This window comes from Drosophila nasuta, chromosome X (assembly GCF_023558535.2).
Source record: "Drosophila nasuta strain 15112-1781.00 chromosome X, ASM2355853v1, whole genome shotgun sequence".
NCBI lineage: Eukaryota > Metazoa > Arthropoda > Insecta > Diptera > Drosophilidae > Drosophila > Drosophila nasuta.
The window spans coordinates 15,945,304-15,960,468 of NC_083459.1; the positions used below are offsets into that span (position 1 = coordinate 15,945,304).

At 38.9% G+C, this 15,165-nt stretch overlaps 1 protein-coding gene and 1 long non-coding RNA gene across 2 annotated transcripts in view; both read right to left on the reverse strand.

Annotated features, from left to right (window-relative positions):
* Nucleotides 1-15,165, reverse strand: part of LOC132795350 (uncharacterized) — a 75,474-nt gene that overhangs the window by 15,109 nt on the left and 45,200 nt on the right. The window contains exon 4 of the mRNA XM_060806013.1: nt 2,943-3,063. The gene's annotated coding sequence lies outside the window, so the exon portion shown is untranslated. The remainder of the gene's footprint in view (nt 1-2,942; nt 3,064-15,165) is intronic.
* Nucleotides 128-878, reverse strand: LOC132797173 (uncharacterized). Its single transcript, XR_009633631.1, has 3 exons — nt 746-878; nt 450-634; nt 128-372 (listed from the first exon to the last, which is right to left on the reverse strand). It is a non-coding gene; the product is annotated as an uncharacterized LOC132797173 (long non-coding RNA).

The following is a 15,165-nucleotide window of genomic DNA, read 5'->3' on the forward strand; positions in this document are numbered from 1 at the left end:
ATCCATTAATCAAATGCGGAATTGCGACACTAAGCACGAGTTAAACTGCAGTTGCAATTGCAATAATTTGCAATCGGGGTCTTAAACTGTCTTTAAGCTTCGACTTGTGTTCAGGTTAAGACCTGGTTAAGACCACCACCCCCATGGCTATTTGGTTGCCTCCCCCCACGAAAACAAAGAAAATGGGAGACAAAAAACTTGTTGCCTTTCACTTGCAAATGTAACTACTGGCCATGTTTTTTTTTGCCAGTCGCTCTGCGCCGTCAGCCTGGATGCCCGAGAGTCAGTCAGAAAGCAATGCCGAGTGGAGTGGAGTCGAGTCAGTCATTCATCAGGTAACTATGTGCGGCGCCCGACAGTCATCCAATTAAGCTATAAAAATCTTAATTTAATTATTTGCCACACGAACAAAGCCAGAACCCATATTCAACATTCAACATTCAACATACAACATTTGCCATTCACATTCACATTTGCTGTTGCTGTTGCAGCCGCATTCGTATGTTTGATGCAGTGCAGCACAGCGACGTCGACAACTCGGACTCGGAGACGGCAACGACGTCGACGACGACGACGATTTATGGTGGCCGGTTTTTCTTCATTTGTTGGGCACGCGGAACAAGGCAACTGGCAGCTAGAGGTAGTAGAAGCAGAGGGTGCAACAGCAGGCAGCAAGCAGCAGGCAACAAGCGGCATGCATTTTTCATGAATTAGTTCATATAAAAGTCAAATGCACAAAACATACGCGATGTGGCAACGTGGCAACTGGCAGCCTTCTACTGCTGGAAAACTGAAGGTATGGACTGGTAGCTAAAGGGCTAACCCAAGCGAAGAGTATGTTGTTTAAGGGGGCTGCAGCATTAAACAGATTTGTGGCCGCAACACACAAAAAGAGCAAAAAAAATAAATAAAATATGAAAACAAAACAAAGCTGACTAAATTTGAACAACTAAAACTTGACTCGACTAGCAAATGCTACGCAAAATGCAATGTAGTAGACAAATACTTATTTACACTAATTGATATTTGGAGTACAAACAATCTTTAAATTTCATATTGTCTCTTATCGTTACGCTGATAAACACTGTGAACAAAAGTTACATTAAAATTAATTGATCTAAACGTAAAACAAATGAATTCAATTTAGATAAATACATTTCTAAGTAACTTGTTTTGCGATATCACAATTGTGTTCTACAGAAACATTACATAAAATATTGCGCTGATGCAGTAAAGTTGTTATAACAAATGAAGCTAATATTGCAAAGTACATTTAGTTTATTTGAATTTTCTACACCCGCAGTGCAAAAATGATTAGAGAGCATTAATGCAAGTGCTATTTTAGGTTTACAAGGTCTAGTATTTCTTTGTCCGACTTGTGCTTTCACTCTCTCTTTCTTTTTCTCTCTCTGTCTCTCTCTCACAGTTTTTCTAAACTGAATTCACATATGTGCTGGGTTTTTGTGAGGTCCAGCAAGTCTTTCTTGTTGATTTTCGCTGCATAATTAATGAGCGCATTTGGCGGTCTGTTTCTGTTTCTGTTCCAGCTTCAATTCCATTTTCATTTCTATCTTCCCCTATATCCCTATATCCTTCACTCGGCTCTGTTTCTGCATATTTTTCTCATCACTGAATTCCAGGGAATAGCGTTGTGCTTAGTTAGTAGTTCTCCTTCTGGTTCTGCACAGGTTTGATGGCCATGGGACATAAATTAGATGCATGAAACGGGTGGGCAAGACAACAACAACAACAACAGTAGCAAAAAATAAAAGCGAGTTGGGCACTAAGATAATACGCCCGATTATGCGAAAGCGTGCCGAGCCGAGTCGAGGATCCAGTGAAATCTCTTGGCCGGTTAAACTTTGCCAATGAAATGAAAATCAAAGCCAAAGCCGTAGCCGAAGCCGAAGCCCAGGCCATGCGAGGAATGCAGGAGAACTTGCTTCAGGGTCTGCCCCAACAGAAAGCTCAGTCAGCAGGATAAAACGAGTCGCTTAATGTTGCTGTTCCTGTTGTTGTTGCTGTGGGGGAGTGTGGCTTGTTGTGTGCTCGCCGCTGGCCATTTCAGGACCTGCCACTTGATACAAAAAATAAGTAGGAATTACGTTAGCTCACAGAGACCCAGAGACAGCAACGGGGATAGAGAGAGAGAGAGAGAGAAAGAAAGAAGGTGGTTTGTGGGCGGGGATAACGTTGCTTTTACAAGCAAAATGACCAAAAAGGAACAAGAAAACGACAACAACAACAATTGGCACGGCACATTGAGCAAGTTAAAATATAATAAGTACATAGGCTTCAGTCGATGTGTGTGTGTGTGTGTGTGTGTGTATTGAACGACAGTGGAGAAAAGAGAACAACAATTTATTTTCAATCGGGGAGCAAACAACAAACAAACGAAAAAAAAAAATGTCTGAAAATGGCGCAACGTGAAAACGAGCTAAGCAAATTAAATGGAAATGGATTGGCAAAATTCTAAAAAAGTAACCAAATTCGTCTAGTTCACATTAAATACAGCAAACACAAAAAATAACACGTTGTGAAAGAGAGAGAGAGAGAGTTATTTCTTGAATGTACAGCTCTGATGAGTGAAATCTAATAAGCTGCGAGTGCTTAAAATATACATATTTGAGAATAGTTCACATATAAAAGCTGATTAGTAACATTTTAGCCAAACGTCACAAGAAAGTGCACCTAAATATGCTAATAAAGAGGGAATAATTTGCAACAATAATTGTAAATTTGATGTGCCCAAAAATGAAATAAATCATCTTCATAATCAACAATAGTTTTTTCTATCTATGCTCTGTCTCTGTTTGATCAAAAAGTCCCTCATCGCATTATTTTCATTATAATCAATAAACGAAAACTTGTTGCCATTTCAGTTTAATATTCAATACTCGATCCAAGCTCATTCTTTGTTGCGTCTAATGCGGTAAGCTTACCTGGACAAATGCGCTGCAGAGTTGCCAATTTGCTATTTCAAGGACAGCTGCTGCACGTTGATATTACTATTTGTTATAGTTGTAGTTGTAGTTGTTGCGCTTACAGCGTTTGTTGTTGTGGCTGCAAAGAGTAAAAAAAATAGAGTTTGGTTAGAGTACAGCAAAAAAAATGTCTTTTGTTCCGGTTTTAAAGCCGTCGCCAGACAACGTCAACGACAACGACGGCGACACACAATTTAACAAAATACAACAGCAGCAAAAGGCAACAACAACCGAAGAAAAAAAAATGTAGTCTAAAATCGGCTTTTGGCTTTTGGTTTACCTCTAAGCTCATTAATTTTATTTGCCCTTTGCGGTGGCTGCTGCCGTGGAAGCTCTGCTCTGTCTCAAGTGTGCGACTCGACAGAAAAAAAGAGCATAAAAATTGAAAAAAGGGAGACTTACTGCACACACACACACACACACACATATACCTATAAACGCTTTGTTCTCTATTCGTATGCAAAAAAAATAAAAGAAAAGAAAAGCAAAAGAAATGGAGGCCAAAGTCAAGTGGCAACAGGCTGAAGCAAGAATAAGGCCGCCCAATCTGAATCCCAATCCAAATCCCTGGCCCACCGGCTTTAACTGGCAACATCCGCCCCAGACTTTGGGGTACATATACTTTTGATGTTGTCGCTTCTTGTCAGTTGCCAGTTGCTAGGTGAAACAAAATAACAAGTAAGAAAGCTGCAGTCGAGTGTTCTCGACTGTGAGATACGCGTTACCCATTTTTAATAAAAGTATTATTCTTAAAATATACCAAATTAACATACCAAAAAATACTAAAATATACCGAAAGTGATATATTGATATACCACTACATTCAAAATATACTATAAATTAAGCCAATTTAACATACCGAAGCTGGAATATAGATATACTACAACATTCATAATATACTATAGAATACATAATATATCAAAATATACCATAAATTATGCCAATTTAACACACATAAAATACTAAAATATACCGAAGCTGGAATATAGATATACTACAACATTCATAATATACTATAGAATACATAATATATCAAAATATACCATAAATTATGCCAACTTACCATACATAAACTACTAAAATATACCGAAGCTGCAATATAGATATACTACAACATTCGTAATATACTATAGAATACATAAAATACTAAAATATACCGAAGCTGGAATATAGATATACTACAACATTCATAATATACTATATAATACATAATATATCAAAATATACCATAAATTATGTCAATTTGACATACATAAATTACTAAAATATACCGAAGCTGGAATATAGATATACTACAACACTCATAATATACTATAAAATACATAAAATACTAAAATATACCGAAGCTGGAATATAGATATACTACAACATTCATAATATACTATAGAACACATAATATATCAAAATATACCATAAATTATGCCAATTTAACATACATAAAATACTAAAATATACCGAAGCTGGAATATAGATATACTACAACATTCATAATATACTATAGAATACATAAATATCAAAGATTCTTATAGTCTCTGAGATCCCGTGTTACATATGGACAGACGGACATGGTTATATCATCTCGACTATTCACGCTGCGAAATGCCGCCTTCTGTGTATTTACCGTTGACACAAAGTTATGATACCCTTCTACCCTACGGGTCGCCGGTATAAAAATACGGTTCAAGGTTTTCTGGGTGTGTGTGGAGTTTTGCGCGCTGCGGGCGCAAAAGTGAAAGTGAATTATTAAAAACAATTGCAATTGACGCTGATAACTGTAGCACACAAACTACTGCAGTCAGTCACGCAGTTGTCCCCACGCTCGAGTGGTTTTGTGTGAGCCAAGTTAAGTTGCCCACATATAAACGCTTGTCATCAGAAATGGCACGAGCCGCCGTCGCAGTCAATAAATGGCCTTTAACGCAGTTTACAGACATTTGGGTTATTGGGTGACTTACTCAGTTATGTCTTGACCCAAGCCCACAAAACTAGAAATAAGAGTAAGATATATGTATATCTTTAGTTTCGATTGACATTTATTTATTGAACTATGTTTTGCTATTTCATAAATCGAAATTTCAATTGTTCGGCTGCCATATAAAACAATTGAAATAAATTTGAATATTCTGCTTACCCTCGCTCTCTCTCTCTCTCATTCATTCTTGTGGCTTGCCTTTGCTTTTGTTGAACGATTTTGGGTTTTTGATTAATGTCTCTCTGAGTGTGTGTGTGTGTGTGTTGCAACCTCAAGCCCTTCAATATAACATATGCTACTATATATGTATAAAGTATATTCTACACACAGGCAAAATCTCATTGCAATTGCCATTTCCATTCCATTTTCATTTTCATTTCGATTTTCATTTGGTTTTCCGGTCCAAGTTACTTGCAAATGTCAGTCAACTTTAGATTTCAACACTGAAGTGTTCGCAATGACTGTGCGTCGTTCTGTGCCAGGGTAAGGGGAGTGTAAAGGGGCGTGATGCTGTTCGTTTTACATGTAGTTCTCGACACATTGCTCATACGCAGCGTTCGCCTCGAGCCAAATGAAGTTACTTGCGGTTGGTTGTTAGTTTTAAAACAGTTTTTTCCAGCAACTGCCATTGACTCTCTCGTTGTTGCTGTCGTTGTTGTTGTTGTTGTTGTTGTTGTGGCTGCTGTCAGGCGTCTTTTTATGTGCATATGTGTGAGTGAACGAACAAGACAGACAGACAGAGATAGAGAAAGAGAAAGAGAGAGGGATAGAAAGACTTGATTTATGTCGCTTTATTTCATTTTAATTGAAAAACTTGCACAGTGAGCGACCAAAGCCAAGTGGAATTTACGCCCAGCCAACGCACAAAAGAGCAAATATAATTAAAATGGCATTTAAAATGTTTTCGGCTACCGGCAGCAACAGCAACAGCAACAGTTACAATAGCAACACCAACACAGCAGCAATAACAAATAGCAACAACAATGTGAGCAGACGACAAAAAACAAATATGCAAGCTACTCGTAGAAAATGTATGTAATGGCATAAAAAAGTAAATAAATTACAAGACAAAAGCTCAAATGTAAATAAAATGACTTTATTAAAAAGCTGGGCAACCCAACAAAAAAGGATAGGCGTGTTTATAAACTTTCAGTGTGCAAATAATAAAGACATTCGCAAGTTCTATGGCTGCCACAGCTGAAGAGCTGTGAACCTGACGCGCCAAGAAGAGTGAGTTTGAGGCAAGTAAATTGTGCTGGCGTTGCAGCTAACACGACCCACAGATACCCTTCCCCTTCTGCTTCTGCCCCACCGCAGGGCAAAGCGAGCAGCTTTTTTCAATTCGTATGACAAATGCAAATGACGCACACACACACACATACATCGAGCGAGTTGCTTTTTGGCGGTGGCAACTTTGAAAGTGGGCGCAGCCATTGCCATAATACAAAATACAAGCAAACGAAATATAACTAGACCTATGCACAGTGGGCACACATTTCTAAAATGGCAAGAGCTTATATATTTTTTTAGCAATTACCAAATTGTCAAGAACTTGATTTGATATATTTTATTTTATTTACTCAATTGTCATTTTAAAAAATTAGCAAATTTTCAAGCATTTGTCTTATATCCAATGATTCATATATTTTATTACAATTTTTTATTAAGAAATTACCAAATTTTCAAAAACTTGTTGCAAAAAAAGTTTTTCTTTATATACATCCTGTTGTTTTATTTTATATTATATTTATATTACTTTGCTTTATTATGAAATGTCTAAATAATAAGGTAAAATAAACATACATATATTGAAATGCTTGAATGAATTTTCGTTTTATAAAATTTCTTTCTATAAATGTGTTTTCTAAAAATGTATACGCTTTAATTTATTTTTATTCTTAACTCACTTAGTTGCGACTTTTGCTATTGTCCTGTCATACTTTCCTGGTCATTTTGTTTGGCTGCCGTCACTTGCAACCCATTTCGAAATACCTTGCCCCACTCAGACTCTACAATTTTAGCACAATTTTCAAATACACTACTCCAGCGGAGAGGCGAGCGAGCAAACAGTCGCAAGCACTTGACCAAACCACGGTGCAACAGCAACAGCAACAGCAATAGCAGCAACTGTAAGAGGCAGAGCTCTGGCAGCAACAGCAGCAGAAAAAATGCCGCCAACAACGTAAATCATGCGGCCAGCATAAAACAGCAACAGCAACAACAACGCCAACGAAAAGAACAAACAGACAACCAGCACGAAAAACGCCAACGCAAAACGGTAACAGCAACAGCAACAGCAGCAGCAGCAGCAACAGCAATAGCAGCAACAGCAACAAGAACAATTTCAACAGCAGGCAACAGTATCAACAAAAAGTGAAATTAAATAACAATAACAAGGTTAGCTATGTTTTTCTGTCGCTTCTGCTGACTGCCTGCCTGCTGCTGCTGTTGCTGTTGCGATAACGTTGCCAATATGCGCAATGCAACAACAGAGCAACAGCAGCTGGAGAGAGAGAGAGAGAGAGAGAGAGAGAGAAAAAGAGAAACAAGAATTTATTTCGAATGTGCAGCAAATTGAGTGTTTTTATTGCATTAACATAAATAAATTAGAATGCCAACGCGGCGCGCATGTTGCTGACTCACGACGAGTCGGAGGCAACAGCAACAGCAACACCGACGGCAGCAGCAACATCAGTGGCAGCAACATTGCAAAAGTTGTCCCTGCAGCAACGTCAGCTGACGCGTGTTGGCTGTCAGAGTAATGTTTTGTATGAGTGTGAGTGAGCCATCAGTATGTGTGCGTATGTGTGTAAATGGTTGCTGATGCTGCCCACAGCAACATTCACATGCAACTTTGCTGTGTCAGCAACATTTGTATATTGTTGCCGACGCTGCATCGACACGAGTTTCTTGCTGCTGTTGCAGATGTTGTGTGTGTGGCTGTGTGTGTGTGTGTCTGTGTGTGTGTGTGTGTTTGTGTTGCCGTGAACTGCAATGACTGTGCTTAACGGTGCTTTCAGCGCACGTTTGCATATGTTTGCCGTCCTTACGACACACCAGCAACCAACAACCAGCAACATTACCACGTGCGGCTAGGTAATCAAATGATTTTCCACATTTTCATAAGCAAATGCTGTAAATGAACCAAAGTGTTTTCCTATGCAAAGCAAACAAATTAAATTATTAACTGCATTTGCAGCTCTCTAAACAGAGGTTCCTTTTCACAACTGAACTAAACTGCAAATTAAAATAGATTAGCATAATTTTGGTTTATTAACAATTCTTATTAGGGGCTTTTGAATTGCCCAAACTGTTCAGCAACTAAATTTTAATTATGTTATGTGACAATTGATTAATTTAAAAATGCAAAAGCAGTTAAGAAATATGTTTGTCATTGTGGATTACTAATTTTAGGAATTTTCTAAACCTTAAAAGCATAGAAAATGTTGAATTAAATAACTTAAAAATCTCATTTTAAGGGGTTAATAGCCTAATACATTTTTAAATCATTGCTTTTAAATAAGTAAATGGAGTAGACGAAATTATATTTCAATACACATTTTACTCTTTTTTTATTTCTGCCACTAATTCTTTAATTTAATGGTATAATAGATTTCCTTATAAAATGCCCGATTCACTTTAAACAAACAATAATTCTTGTTAAACTTATAGTAACAAGTTGAGCTCCATTAATAAAAACGTTAAGAATCTTATTTTAATTCTGTTTAATTAATTAAGTTTAAAGCCAGGCTGTCAAATACTTGTGTTTCGAGCTCTGCCACAGGTAAAACAAAGTGAACACAAAGTCTTTGCTTGGATTCAACTTTGTCTTGGAGTGCGTGCTGAACACGAACTATATATAACATATATATGTATATATACATATATAGTATATGTGTGTGTACTTCTTTGGAGTACGTTTGATGTGCGTGCAGGAGAAATCGTAATGACAGCTGCTTGCCTTTGAGTTTGGCCGGCTGCCGGTTGCTGCCACAGCCTGCGATGTTGCTGCTGCTGCCGTTGCTGTTGCTGTTGGGTATTGCTTGGCTTTGTGTGTGGGTCAGGCAACTGTCAAGAACAGCATCAGCATCAGCTTCAGCTTTAGCTTTAGCTTGAACGGTAGCAGCAGCAGAAACAGCATTCGAAGGAGCATCAGTAGCAACAATGATGATGATGGCGACAATTTGCGGGACAGCGACAGCGACATGGCTTTAGGCCGTCGTGTGGCAGCAGCCACTGAGAGTCCAGTGGCAGTGTCAATAAAACGAAATTAAAAACTTTAAATACAGCAGCGCCAGCAGAGTGGCTGAGGCCAAGACAATTTAATCAAGCAACTGCAAATGAATGCTCAGAGCAACTGAAGACTGCCGACCGGCAACGAGCAACCAACAACCAGCGACCAGCGACCGGCAACCGGAGACCAAAGATGTGGACCAAGAAGACGCCATGGCGCCAACAGCAGAGTCAAAGCGAAGCGTCAACAACAGAGAGCGCGCACATTTGCATGCCGGCAACAACAGAGGCAAAGGCAAAAGCAACGGCAAAGGCAACAGCAACAGCAGCAACAGCAAACGCAGCGACAACAACAAAAGCGAAACAATCAAAAAGTTTTTAAAACAAATTAAAAGTTGACAGCAGGCGGCAAGCGGCGTAGCATGACCAAGGCAGAGAGTAGGGTGGTAAGGGGATAGGGGGGCAACAACTCTAAACTGCAACGGCCTCTCGCAATGACTGGCGAAATTTATGATGCGGTCAAGTGCAATGCACTCGAGTGGTTAAGCGAGCAAGTTGCATGCTTACCAACGACGAGGGCGACGCGAGGTGGCCAAAGGGAAGGGAAAGGAAGGGAGGGGGAGAGCGCAGGGAGTTATGCATATAGCGGACGGCTATGTGAAACCAACTTTATTAGCCCAAAATGTCAAACAGGAACTGAGAAGTTTTATGGCCCAAGGTGTCATTGACTTTGCTCTGTGCGCCGCCGCCGACTCTGCGTTTATAGTCGCAACAACAACAACGACAACAACAACAGCAGCAATAACAAAACAACAGCAATAACTGCAACAACAGCAAAGAGCAAAAACAAAAACAAAAGTAAACACAAACAAACAATGACAGACAGATCGGATTAATGTCAAGTTGAGAGGCAACTCTCGAGCAACGTTTCAATTAATACACAAATGTGCTTTAAGTATTCACAATTTTGCACCGATGCAGTAAAAAAATCACTTTAAATATTTGCATTTTATGTGCGATCCCTCTTTAAGCGTTTGTGCTTTTCCTTTTGATGTCCTTCGAAACATTATTCAATTCGAGAGTTCCTCAATGGCAATATCAAAGAATATTTGGCATTTCTGTCAAATTAATTTGGAGCGCAGCAAATGCGAGTCACAAGCGCATTGACAAGCTACTTAAAAGCTTTGCTATTTACGCTTGCAAAGGAAAAGCTTTGCTATTTACGCTTGCAAAGCAAAAGCTTTGCTATTTACGCTTGCAAAGCTTTTTAATTAAAAAACTAAAAAAATAGTTGAAGCTCAACTTAGTGTCAGCAAAATAATCTTCGAGCCAAGCACAGATTGAAGCTGTAATTTCAAAGTTTTTGTCTAAATGAAATTAATCTCGTTACTATCATCTTTTTGGGGTTTCATACTCATTTAAGTAAATTTAAATCAAAAAATGATTACGAAAAGCATCTTAATGCGCAGTGAATCATATCATATTAATGATTTCAGTTTCAATGGCAATTTAAAATAGCCAAAAGCATTTCAGATGTCACCAAACGCCCACTGGCATCGCATAGTTATTTGCAATGTGCATTGGTTGAAAATGAAATAACTATATGTACAGTATTTGTGTACTCTATAAGAAAAAAAAAAGGAAACTTTTTTCTTCTTTCTCTTTTTTTTGTTTGGGCCATGGCTGAAGGCTGATGTCCTTTCAAATCGAGTGAAAGAGGCAAAAGTTTTGGCCGTAGGATCAACTGGAAGTGCAACTGGAATTGCAATTGCGAACAAACTTAAATCGAATTCATGACAAATGATGCGCGAATTTTTCATTTGCTTTCTGCGACTTTCAATGGGCGTGTCACTGCTCTATTCAAGCACCTGCAATCCCCCCCAAAAACAGAAAAAAATAAAAAATAAAACGTGCCAAAGGTGAAGAGGAAGTTGCGACGAGCGAAGCGGCACAGAGTTTCAAAATCCACGGTTAAGTCAAGGTTATGCTCATAGTATGGTTCAATTACCTCCACTTTTTGGGCTGTTTTTTTTTCTTTTTTTTTTTTTGGGGTTTTGCGTGTCTATTTCTCGTTTTCTTGCCATGTGCTTTGCTCTCTGGCGTTGCCAAAGCGCCCTATGGATAATGGTAGTTGCTCTTTGGCAAAGGTTAAAGCCAAATTAGGAAACAAAGTCTTATGCTTGAGCGCACAGACAAGAGTCTTTGGTCAAGAGTTTAGCCCCCTTAGTTTTTGTGTTTTTTTGCTTCTTTTTTTACTTTTTGTGTATTGCTCAAGTATGCAGCAATCATCGCCATGATGATGACGATGACGATGACGATGAGACGAAGTCTCAGTTGTTGTTGTTGTTGTTGATGATGATGAGAAGGAAACGACGACGATGATGATAAGTTTGCTCACTCGGGGTCTGGCCAATGGCCACACTTGAAATGTAATTAGAGTGCAGCCAAATGCATCCGAAAAAGAATGTTGCAAAAGCAAAAAAAAAAACAACAACAAATTGAAGGGCGTTCGTTTTGAAGTGTTCTTGGTCATGTTGTTGTTTAATGTCTGCCCTGAACTTGGCAGCGATGTGGAGATGTGGAGTCCACTAACTTTAAAATATTTTTGTTTGACAGTTCAAGCTCACGAAAAATGTCTCTTGAGGCATACAAAATGTTTTGCTCGCCTTGAGCTAAGAGAGAATGTGTTTTTATACGCAATAAAAATACAAATATTTATAGCCAGCAAAGACATTGTTAATTTCACTTTGCTTTCGGTGTTATGTTGATAGTTTAAGATTGTCTTAATGAGTTCATATAATTTGCAAATTAAATGTATTAGTTGGGCACAACAACATAATCACTTGGCTTTGGTAAAAGTAAGCATTTAAAGCAATTAGTTAATTTATGAAAGTACAGCTGAAGCTGAAGCTGAAGCTGTAGCTGACATTAGAAAATAATCCATTACTTAAGCTCTTAAGCCACACGACTGGCCACAGATTTTTGCCCACAAAATGCTCATCACGAATATTAATGGTAGAGCTCTGAGCTTTCGCTTCAGCATCAGCATCAGCAGCAACAATGACAAAAGCCGCCGCCCACACATGGCAAAACATTGGGTTAAAATGTTGCTGAGGTTGCAGTTTGCTTCCTTCGAATTGTATAAGACAAAATACGAAACAATGCGAGATATATATGTGTATATAAAAGAGAGACATGAAAGTCATGCGTTTATGCGCATAACTCAAAATTCCATTGATATTTATTTCAGCAGAAAATACAACACAGAAAAAAGCAAATGTCGATGGCTTTTGTTTAGTTTCCATTTCAAGCCAAATCTTGTAAACAATTAATCACTGGACATTCAGTCAATTTGAGTTCAATTCGCAGTGAGCTCATTTTTTTTTTGGTTTTGCTTTTGGATTTTGGATCGGTCATTCAACGCTTGGCTGGGGGAAGAAAGTCTTCCAAAAGTGAAGATCATCATCATCATCATCATGATCATCATCATACGGATCGATCAACATAGCGACGCACGACCATCGCTCTTTTGTCTATTAGCCAACGGGTTTTTGTTTTGGTATTTATAAATATAAATGTTTTTTTTTTCATTTTACTAACCAAAAATGGCAAAGTTTTACGTGGCACTAAAACGATGTCTTTATGCGAAAGCTTTAAGAGCATATCAACTTTCGCTCTTTCGCTCCCTCGTCAGTCAAGAGCTACCGAGTCGAGTTCATTCCACTTTCATAGAGCCTCTGAACCTACCTTTACCTTATTACCTTTGGCCTACCGGTAAGTAGTTGTGTTTTGTGTTTTCGTTTTGTTTGTTGGTGGTTCTAGTTCTCGGATTCGTTAAAGAGTTTGTGCTCGCTTAAATTGAATGCGGTTGTGCATTTGACATTTATTATCAAATAATTTTCAGAGCAGCTTATCCTTGAATGGGGCCATGGGCAATGTCTGTCAATGTGAACATTTATGGTATTTGCTTTGAATGTGCTGTTGCTTCGAACCAAGGCGAAGAAGCACCCCAAAGACAGAGAGGTAAAGAGAAAGAGAGAGAGAGAGAGAGAGAGACCAGCCAGACAAGTAAATCTAACGAATCTGTTTGAAGTTTTGTGCCACAGAGCATGTCAAGTTTTTGCAGCTGCACTTGAAAGTTTTCCTGGCCCCTCCAGTCCCGCCCCAAAACTGAACTGAACTTTCACGAGCCGGCCAACAACTGGTAACTGGTAACTTGCCACCACAACTAGGTGGCAGGGAGCGTAGAGAGATGAGTGGGCAATTGGTGTAGCAACTAGCAACTACCAACTACCAACTACCAACTGGCAACGACACCTGAGAACAGCTTCAACTTTAGCAACAACTTCTGCGCTCTTCTGAGCTCTTCAGGCACAATTTGCCTGACACATCTTACACAACGTACAACGTATGCAGATATGCCAGAGATTTGGCCAATGGGTCAGGTAGGCAACAGCAACAGCAGCAGCATTGGCAAAACTGATCCCGCTTTTCTATCCACGCCCCTTCCCCGCCCATGGCTACAAAAATTATACATCACATGGCTACGCATCGCCTGGCAAGTTCAAGTTTAACAATTGCCTGCGAAACCTCACTCACTCACTTACTCACTCAGTCAGCCAGCCAGCCAGCCAGCTAAAGCCATTGGCATTTGGAAATAAAATGAAAAATACAACAACTAACTTTGGCAACGTGTCAAGCCGGTTTCTCAGTGTGGCGAGCAAATAAGCGAGCGAGTGTGGCACATGGTCGACACGCCGGTCAGCGCCGCTGCGCATATTTGACGCCAACGTCGAAGGCGGCTGACTCAATCCGGTCTCTCGGTTTCATGTAGAAAGAAAAAAATGTAGATTAAAAAAAATAATAAAATAAAAATAAATAAAAACTATAACAAGGCGACTGGTGGTGAAACTGCATTCAGTTAATTCAATTTGCGAGTAAATAAACTTAATGTCTGACATATGGCTATAATAGGGATTTGGGCGCGTGCTGTGACACGATTGCAAAATATTATAGAAAGGTGGCTTAGCTGCCGACGTATGCGTAATATAGTGGGCAATGCGTATACTTAATAAGCACAAAACTTGCACGTATACTTAATGCAACAACAAATTGAGATTTTGCATTTGCAAAACTGAAAACTAACAACTTAATAAGGCGACTACACAAATTGATGGCCAGCTGAAAAACAATTGAAAAACCAATCGTAAATAACTGAAATTATGCTGCGCTATCAACAAATGTGTTTAATTAGAATAAATTGAAATTGTTCTGCGCACACACCGAATATTATTGTGGCTCGTTTGAGTCACATATTTGATATAATCTGACACGTGGCCAATTCTAAATTATTGTGTAATTTGCCATGCAGCAGCAACAGCAGCAACAGCAGCAGGCCCAATTAATTACTAAATAGTTAATTGCAGTATCGAACTCACTTTTGGGAGCATCAAATTGTGGGTTCAATGGGAATGCGAGAGAGCGTATTTGCAAAGCTCAAATTGCCATTTCCGTTTGCGAGTGCAAATGGCAAAAAAATATATAGTTGGTTGAATGCAAACGTGCAGGAAGAGAGAAATGAAACCAAACGAAACGAAACGAAGCGAGCAAATATAAATATATACAACTAAAGTCAACATTAATAACAATTTTGTTGTTGCTGCTGCTCTTGGTTGCTTGACCGTCGTCGTCGACGTCGTCAGACGTTGCCGCTATTTAATATTAATAAATAAATATGGTAACAGTTCATATATCATCATAATAATCATCACCGTGATCATTGCGTTCGCCATCATCATTGATTATGCTTTGTGTTTCTCTCTCTGTGTGAGTGTGTGTGCAGTGCTTTCATAATCAATCAATCAATTGATTGAAGACGTTGAAACAGATGCTTAAATGGGTCGGCAACAGACCACAGCACCACAGCAAACTATGCAATACACGAACACACGCACACACACTTTTCGAATAATAATA